Here is an 8384-nt window from a genome sequence, read left to right on the forward strand (position 1 = left end):
GACATTAGAGATTGATGGTATATAATTAATGAATTTATACACTCTTCAGCAATTTAAAAATGTTTGAAGGAGTTTTTACACTGTACCCAGTTTGGGAAATGCTGTACTAAAGTATTTAACAAAGAGACTATAACTGTGCTGAAAAGTACATATTTGTCACACATACCAGAAACCCTTTTAAATTCCAAAATAATATAACATTAAACACTAACAGATCTCTTCCTATATTAATACACTTAATTTTAACATTTACTCTCCTTTAACAGTGTTGGAAATCTCAGAAGCGAAGACCAGGAGATTTGATGTAAAACTGTAGGAACCTTTTTCCTCGTCGAAGCAGAGACCAGGAGACATTGGGATATCGTTCAAGCAGAAGTTACTCTTTATTGAGAAACACACTGAGTGTCACTGTATTCATCCAAGTTTAACTAAGGCAATGTACATTGTAGTTTATATACATTTTAGAGGACAGTGCTTAGAAATGGAGACAAAGCACCTAACTGACAACCTTAAACAAAGCATGCAAATGAAGCATTCAGGTGTAGGAACCTGCCCCAGACTCTAGAGTGTCGCACATCCTAATCCAATCAGCATACCTATTCAAAGAATGGGACAGGGGCTCCAAGAGCTATTAACGACAAAAGGTGAGAATCTCAGTAATCTGACTCATTAGACATACAATAAAGATAAACATACAATAACAGGAACTGGCAGAAAACTCTTGCTGGAAACTTTGCTTAACAGAATCATTCATCTGATGTCGTCATCTTTACCTTAAAATGCTAAATACAATGTACTTTACATTAGTATTTCATGTGTTATTATGTCAGGATGTATGATCAGCAGGTCTTAAACAGATTAATAAATTTGTAATCCCACCACAGTCAGAAGCAAAGGATGCTGGGAACTAGAAATCTGCTGTAACTCATTCTGTGAATGTGTGTACATACATTCACATTTATATGAGAACATGTATGTGCAATATATGTATACAATACAGGATAACTTTGTGAATATAATTACATGCAATGCTATTTATGTCTTTGTTTATAAAATGTTTTATATGTATCATTATATATAGCCGTACATGGTCATTGCATATAATGCAGCATTTTGAAACATATAAGAACTAGTTTCTCATATATGGAAATGTATTAGGTAATGTATTGCAGTATATTTTCCAAATATTTTTTTGTTTCGTATGGGTGATTACATGGCTAGAGCAAGTGCAAGACTTTTTTTGTATAATTGCACTAATGCATTAGTCAAGACATGCTATGATTAATATTGAAACAAGCAGGTTTTCTTTGTTTGTTTGTTGTCATAGTTAAAAAAAGGCTTTTTTCTGCATCTGTCTTTGTGATATTTCCCCAGGGTATTTTTGCAGGCTTTGCATTGTACTCCTCTGCAAACTGCTCATTGAATTTTGCCATCACATATTTCCAGTATGCTGAGGCATCTATGCTGGGGTCTGGATCAATTCGCCAGTCTGGATAGATTTTGCTGTATTGTTTATATGGATGCCACCGATCATTGGTGTCATTGCACTTAAAACTTTTGTTGCTCTGCACCGATGATGTACAGATGTCGGTCACTAGTTTTTCAGAATCATCAAATCTGTAGTGGCCGAGACCTTCCGGTCTGTGGATTGAGACAAAGTGTTTAGTGTGAGCTTTTCCTCCAGCTTCACATGGTGCTGTACAGAATGGACACTGCTTCCCACAGCCCTGCAGTCGGTTGAACAGCACATCCTGTGGTTTGGTTTGAAGACGATGCATTTTGCTTTGAAAATCTCTCACTTTGAAACTTGCTTTCAGTGATTTATCCATGTCCTTCACAGAATATTGAAGGCATTCAGCAAATTTTTGGGGATTTGCATTGTTCAGTGTGCTGATTTTGTCCACTGCTTCCTTGGGAATAACAAGCCTGCTTTGAAGTTTCTTGCAGATGTGTTGGATAAATCCCTTGATGTCAGTTTTATTTGGGTCTTTCTCTGCTTCTTCAATTTCCTGTCGAATTTCTTTAATGACTGCATCAAGAATCTTTTCCTCCAAGGTGATCATTCTGTTCTCTGCTGAAAAGTCCTGTTTGATTTTGTCCAAAATAAAGTCTTTAACAAATGTTTCATACGACGTAATGAAACGCAAATATGTTTCAAATTTAGATTTTTCAAGACTGACATCTGCAATGTTATCCTTGATCCGAAAATTGCTGAGTTTTCACCAGTCTTCATCTCGTCTGCCATTTCTGTGCCCATGACCTCAGACATATATCTTTCCAAGGCAGGTTTTAGGCAGTTTGTCGTGAATTCATCAGCTTTCTTCTGACACTGGTCTCGTTCACAGTAAAGATCAATGAAGTCAGAGCGGTATGTTTGTTTTAAGTTCTCCAAGGCTGTTTGCGGGTTGTTTTCCTTGATGAACTGATTGTGAATGTCTTGAAAATTTCTGCTTGCATAGCCACATATGTGCAGTTTAAGGGACAGCTCAAAATCTTCCTTTAGCTTAAGATTTTCATGAGCCTGAAGTCTCTCATCAATCATGTTAAGAATTTCCCTGGTGTATGTGTCATCATAATCATCCTTACTTTCCCTCTTTAATTGAACAAATTCCTCACAATCCCTCATAAGGTTGTCTGACATCTCTTGAGCTAACTTTATATGATTTTTGTTCCACATTTGTCCCAACTTGTTCAATAAACTTGTTTTATCTTTGTAGACAATAAATTTTTCACCACCATGACTGTTTAAATCATTCACCTGGGCTAAGCTTTGAGCCATTGAACTTCCTCTAGTATGAAGATTTTTCCTCAAACAATGTAAAACTCTTGTCATGATATCTTGTGGTTTGAGCCCTGTGAATGCCAATGTCCTGACAGTCTCCTGCCACATCTTTTCAAATGCTTCATCCAGCATGGACTCTGACATGTCTGACTTTTTCTCACGACAGTCTTCCAGCAACTTTAGCACTTTGTTCTCCATCGTATCCATGTATGTCTTTTTGATTCCTTCCATCTTCATCATTCCATTTCGACGTGAAACAGCTGCATCCAGTTTGTTTGTGATGGAATTTGAAAGTTCAGTCTTCAAAGACTGGGCAGAGTTTATAAAGTCTTGTCGATAATTTTCCACTAGTTCAACATGACCTTCTCCTTGTTCATAGTATGATTTGATCTTGTCATTCATTTCATCTTGTCCCTTTGAAAGCTCAACTTCTGCTTCATGCAGTAAATGACAACGAACACCTTCAATGGTGCGCTCATGAGAGTTTTCAAATTTTCCATGGTTTAAGATCTTGGTTTCAGCTTCTAATCCCCACGTGTGCATTTGCTTTCTCAGTGTCCATTCCCATCGGTTGTACTCTGTGCACAGTTTCATGTATGCATCAGCCACCAGACTATTTCTGAAACTAAAGATGAATTTCTCATATTTCACAGCAGTCCACAAGTCTTTGGTCCATTTAAGAAACTCATTGATGTTGTAGGACTCGTAAGATTCTAATATCTCCATTATATGCTTTTTGAGAGCATACACAGACTCACTGTAGCCAATACTCACTGGTGCCATTGGGGGGTTTCCATGCCACAATCCAGGGATGTAGAAGTCATCCTTATCAGTGTCATAGTTCATCACATCTGTAAATTTGGTGAATTCAAGTTTGTTTTCCATTTTGGCTGCAGCTTGTGTCATTTCATCCAGTTGTTCCAACAGAAATTTATGGTCTCTCATGTTTGAATCATGAGCCGAGACATCAGCGACATTCTGGTGAACAAACAAACACTTGTGTTTCTTACCTATTTCCTTCATCCTGAGGAAGGCGTGAACAGTGATCTGTAAAATGTCTTTCATCTCTGTTGAATTCTCCATGGCAATGTTGACAATGGTTACATCACTCAGTCCAACAACAAGAGTTGCCAACTCATTGTCATGTTCATGGCTGTTGTCCAGTTTTGCGAGCTCAGGGGATTTCAGTCCTTCAGTGTCAATTATCACTAATATAATCACATTTGAGTTTTGCTGGGCAATCATCTGCTACTTTAATAAGCTGCATAAATGCTCCCCTGGTGCACTTTCCACTGCTTACTGGCAAACTGAACTCCAAACATGGTGTTCAGCAGCGTCGACTTTCCTGAACTCTGGACCCCCAAAACGGTGACAACCATAATCTTGTTTTTGGACTTCACCAGAGTGTTTAATTCTGAAAACACACTAGAAAGCCATTTCACAGGGATATTTGAAGAATCTCCATCCAGTAGTTCAAGTGAAAATCCATCCAATAGTAGTTCAGCACAGAGTCTAGGTAAGTGTTTCCAGCTGTTTTCGGTAAAGTTTATCTTCTGACAGTGACTCATCTTCTACAGCCTCGTAAATCTGGCTCATCTCTCGAATGAAGTGCTCCACTCCTAAAGAACTGTTTGAAATCTTTTTGTCAAGCTCAGCAATTTCCATCTTGTTTCCACAAACATCCTGACATTTCTGTTTGTACAGTTCTCTGAGTTGAGGCAATACTTCATGTGATCGATTCTCTAGAGCGATTCTCAACCATTTTAAGAAGTAGGCTCTTTCTGGTGTTGATATTGTGCTGATAAAGCAGCTCATAGTAACGGATATGTCTTTGCTGTATTGCTCTTTTCTGAGTTTCTTTTTCTGCATCTGAAGGTCTTTTTTGTAGTCAGCAATATCCTTATCCCCAACTTTTTTCAGTCGGTATTCCTCCTTCTCTAACTTAGCCAGCTTCATCAAGATCTCTCCTTGCAAGGCCAGCTCCTCCTTCTTGAAACTGCACTACATCCTTTATTTTTGATGCGATTTCATCTGCACTTGCTTTGGCGCACTGACATTCTTTAGCATCCTCATCCACCAAGATTCCTAGATTTCGTGCTATCTCAGCTAAACGAACAACTGACATTTTGTGTTTGTTGTTCCTAATTGCATCTTGTAACTTGCTCTGAATTTTGACAACAAAGTCTGCATCATTATGCTTGCCTTTAAAGATGAAATTGCTTTTCTTCAGATTGAGCTTGTTGACTGTAGCCTTTATGCTCTCGTCATTGGAGTCCCCCACAAAAAATAGCTCAGGTGTAGATTTCTGACTGGGCACTGAAATGAGCTGTGTATCTAAAAGTTGGGATTCAAAGAACACAAACACAGCAGTTGAAGCCTCACAAAGAAAAGCATACTGTGTTTCAAAGTTCTGGATGTCACCTCTCAAGTTTGCAATCGCTATTGGCTCAGGAAAGACATCAATGTTCTTGTTTCCACATGGAAGATACCAGGCCATCTCAACCAAGCCATTTGATATTTTCTTGTTGACATTTCCACAATCCATGTTGAAGTGCACAAAGGTATCAGTGTATTGCTGTGAATTGCTGAGCAGTTTATTCAGAGTTTCTGATTTGGAAATGTTACACTCACCGAGTCTCACAAAAGACACTAACGGTAGGTTTGACAGAACAATCCTTTCTTCCACAAACCCACTTGGATCTGACAGGGAGTGTGGTCTGTATTTTTTCACGATATCTCTCATTGCCCAAAGCATAAGAGTGATCTGATTGTTATCACAGGTTTGGGAGCAGCAGAGGAACCGCAAACTGGCACATGGACATTTTCATGATCATTTCCTGCTGAAGAAAACTGTCAGAACAAAGGAACACAGCAGTCAAAATGTCTAAAGGGTTTACTGACTGAGGACTGCCTGATTCAGCACTATCCTGATCATCATCCCAATCTGAATCTTCTGACCCATCTGATGAGGAACACTTAACACTCCTCGCTGTCCTTTGTAGCAACATCAGTCTCTTCAACAACAGCCATGGCAGATCTGAAAGGGACTGGACAGGCACATCTGTCACACTGTTCTTGTCGATCTGCAGCACTCTATGTAGAGTGAGTTTCTTGTCATAATACTCTGCCAAACGCCAAATTTTCCAGGAGTTTCTTCATGATCTTCCCTGTAAATTAGAGGAAAATGAGTTACATTTGCTGCCTCTTGCCCAGTCAGCACTGCATGATTTTAACACTCTGAGGTATCGCCGGCGATACCACATCGTTTTTTTTCTTATCAGTGTGAAAGAGACTAAAAATACTCCGTCAATGTTGCATATACAATTAAGAGTTATACACCATTTTAATCTGTGGAATATCTTCTTTTATTTGTATACACTCAGAGTTAAAAACAAAATGTGAAACATGAAAACTAACATGATGCGTGATCTTTCGTCTCCCTCTGAACGAAGTCCAATCTGATAGTTCTCAGAAAATGAACTGTAACTTAGTGAATACTTAATGACAAAAAAATTAGACTTATGTCTAAAGAAATGTTGAAATGCCAGGTTTTAAATCATGTAAGTCAAATCGAAAACAAAAATTCTCTGTTTATGTAATCTGTATGAAAATAGAGCCATGCCAGAAGTCCGTTGATTCAGCTCAATTATCCGCTAATGCGGCCACGCCGACGAAATGAGCGCTATTCAGACGCAAATTCTGAGGCAATACATGTATACATCGTCTCAATTGTGTATTTATTGTCTTGAAAAGTGTTTATCTGTATGTTAAAGTGATCTCTGGAAGCCTCTTTTATTTCCTGGAATGTCACATGATATGCCCTCTTCTTTTACTGAGAGACTTGTGGACTAAAGGTGTACAGAGCGCCCTCCGGCTGCAAGTATGATTTGAAAACACAGTATCCAGCGCTCACAGTGATGACAATAAATACTGAATAAATATTACTCCTCTGTATTGAAATTAATATAAACATATGAGAATCCATCAATATTTCTCCAAATGTGCATGCTTTTAAGCATATTAAGAAATTATGGTCACTATAAGATTTTAAGAGTCAAAATGTGAAAGCTTGAGTCTTAGATCCTTTTAATGATGTATAGTTTGTCAACTGTACATTAACATTTAGGCTATATAATATAACAAATATAATATTTGCCTATATGATGCCATAGAGATAGGAATGTTCAGACGCTTTGCATCACAGAAATACATTATATTTTAAAGTATATTAAAATAGAAAACCATTATTTGGTTAGAGACTTAAGACTTCTTTTTAAAAAAATGTGTTCAATCTTTTGGCTGGTATTGTAATTTAACATAGGCCTATACAAAATTTTGTTCAAAATTCACATCTTGTGCAATAATATGTGCATGCGTGAGATCACAAAAATCATGTTTTTTTTTGTCATGAATGGACATTAATCCTGTTATCAGCATGATCACAGAGGGTTTTTTCACAGCCTACCTTACTGAAAGAGCTCATTAATACGCAGGTCATTAGAGGTCATTATGCGAAATCTTTTGTCTTCTCAGGTGTGAATACCAGCATAATTCATAATGATTCACACCTCCACGCATACTGTGTTTCTTGACCAAAAAGATGTCTTTAGAATCTAAAAATTTAAATCTCTCTATTGTTTTATATGAATGAGTAGGCAGGATAATTTTACATCATTTTGAAGCAAAAACTTTAGTCTACAACCTCCAATACACAGAAGTCGTGATTTAATATACATTTTTTTGGCATGTACATACATGTTCCTCACATATTATTGTAGCGTAGTTTGTGCTGAATACAGTGAAATGACACTTTTGTCATTAATATGTTTATGAACAACTGAAAAAAGCACAAATGTCAGGGCATGTCAAAACTTCTCAGGGCCCCAAAAATCCTCAGACCCCAGAGGGTTAAGAACAACACTTTCCTCAAAATAACCTATATTTGTCTATACTTACTGCACTTCTAAAATTCATTTTACTGTATTAGTGATTTGCAGCTCAATATTTTCAAAAATGAATTGTAATTGCAAATGAAATGAATTTGTGCTTGTATTATTAATTAGCGCTGTCAGCATATTGCAATTATGAGGAAAATAATAATACCCCTGATTTATTCATAAATTCTGCAATAAAAAAGCATCACCTTAAAGAGATATTTCATCCCAAAAATTTACATTTTGTCATCATTTACTCACCTTCAAGCTGTTCCAAACCTTTGAGTTCCTTTCTTCTGTTGAGAATACTATGGAAGTCAATGGGTGCTCTGAACTGTTGGTTACCAATATTTTTTTTTTTACTATTATCTTTTCTGTTGTGCGTGTTCAGCAGAAGATACAGGTTTGGAACAACTTGAAGGTGAGTAAGTGATAACATTTTCAACCCTAAGTTGGACTACAGAAAAATCACGAAATTATCCTAACTGAGAGCAGGCAGCACATAATAAGAAGTATATACACAGGATACATGGGAATATGGGAGTGCTTTAGAAATATTACAGAAACTGAATGAAGTAATCAAATTTAAAATAAAACACTTAATAGACTTCACTGTATGAACTACATATACATTGATCCTTATTGAAAGGGACATAACATGCCTTTTT

At 37.1% G+C, this 8384-nt stretch overlaps 1 pseudogene; it reads right to left on the bottom strand.

Annotated features, from left to right (window-relative positions):
• Window positions 1–372: 372 nt before the first annotated feature.
• Window positions 373–7290, bottom strand: LOC125255182 (annotated as a pseudogene).
• Window positions 7291–8384: the final 1094 nt, after the last annotated feature.

Source organism: Megalobrama amblycephala, linkage group LG20, assembly GCF_018812025.1.
Source record: "Megalobrama amblycephala isolate DHTTF-2021 linkage group LG20, ASM1881202v1, whole genome shotgun sequence".
Taxonomy (NCBI): Eukaryota; Metazoa; Chordata; class Actinopteri; order Cypriniformes; family Xenocyprididae; genus Megalobrama; species Megalobrama amblycephala.